The 1,005-nt window shown below is 73.3% G+C and overlaps 1 pseudogene; it reads right to left on the reverse strand.

Moving 5' to 3' along the window:
- LOC120256052 overlaps positions 1-324 on the reverse strand; it is a 3,408-nt pseudogene extending 3,084 nt beyond the window's left edge.
- Positions 325-1,005: the final 681 nt, after the last annotated feature.

Consider the following 1,005-nt stretch of genomic DNA (forward strand, 5'->3'; position numbering starts at 1 on the left):
CTCGCCTCAGATTCAGCCTTTGACGGAATTTACCGCCCGATTGGGGCTGCATTCCCAAACAACCCGACTCGCCGACAGCACTGTGGTGCGGCAGGGTCCCGGGCACGACGGGCTCTCACCCTCTCCGCACCCCCTTTCCGTGGGACTTGGGCCCGGTCCGTCCCGAGGACGCTCGCAGACTACACCTGGGCGCGCCACCGCCCGATTCTCAAGCCGGGCTCTTCCCGCTCGCTCGCCGCTATTAGGGGAATCTCGTAAGTTTCTTTTTCCTCCGCTTATTGATATGCTTAAACTCAGCGGGTGGCCCCGCCTCGACTGGTCGCGGGCGCGAGGGCTCATGGGAAGGGGGAGGGTGATCCCCCACCCCTCCGCGGGCGGCCCTTGTCATCCGCTGGCGGGCGCAGGGTGCCCTCCACCCCGCGGAGGGGGCGCGACGACTCGGGATCTCGGCGCGAGGCCGGTCCAACGCCTGCCGCGCCCCGCCCCGCCTCCGGGAGGGCGATCGCTGGCTTCGCGCCGCGCGCGGCGGGGCCGCCTCGCGCTCGCCGCGCAGCGCGCCGGAGCGACTCATTCGCGTGACGCCCTGTAGCGTGACTCGGCCGGGTGGCCTCGGGCGCAACTTGCGCTCAAAGACTCGATGGTTCACGGATTCTCGCATCCACACCAAGCATCGCATTTCGCCACGCTCTTCATCGACGCGAGAGCCGAGATATCCGCTGCCGAGAGTCGGTGACTCCAGAGACAGCTTTCTCCGCTGCCGGGCGCTGCGGCGCCCGGCGGGCGCCGCCGCCCGCGGCCGGGTCGGACGCCCCTGGCGCCTCCCGCGCCGGCTAGGGTCGGGGTCCTCCCGCGCCCTGCCCGCCCGCGCCGCCGAGGCGGGCGCCGGGCGGCGAGGGGGCGCTGGAGTCCGCGCTGCACGCCGGGCGGGCGGGCGGGTGACGCGGGCGCTGCGCGCGCGCCCCCCACGCCCCCGCCTCGCCGCGCCCCCGCCACGCACGACTCACC

This window comes from Dioscorea cayenensis, unplaced genomic scaffold (genome assembly GCF_009730915.1).
Source record: "Dioscorea cayenensis subsp. rotundata cultivar TDr96_F1 unplaced genomic scaffold, TDr96_F1_v2_PseudoChromosome.rev07_lg8_w22 25.fasta BLBR01001276.1, whole genome shotgun sequence".
Classification (NCBI taxonomy): Eukaryota; Viridiplantae; Streptophyta; class Magnoliopsida; order Dioscoreales; family Dioscoreaceae; genus Dioscorea; species Dioscorea cayenensis.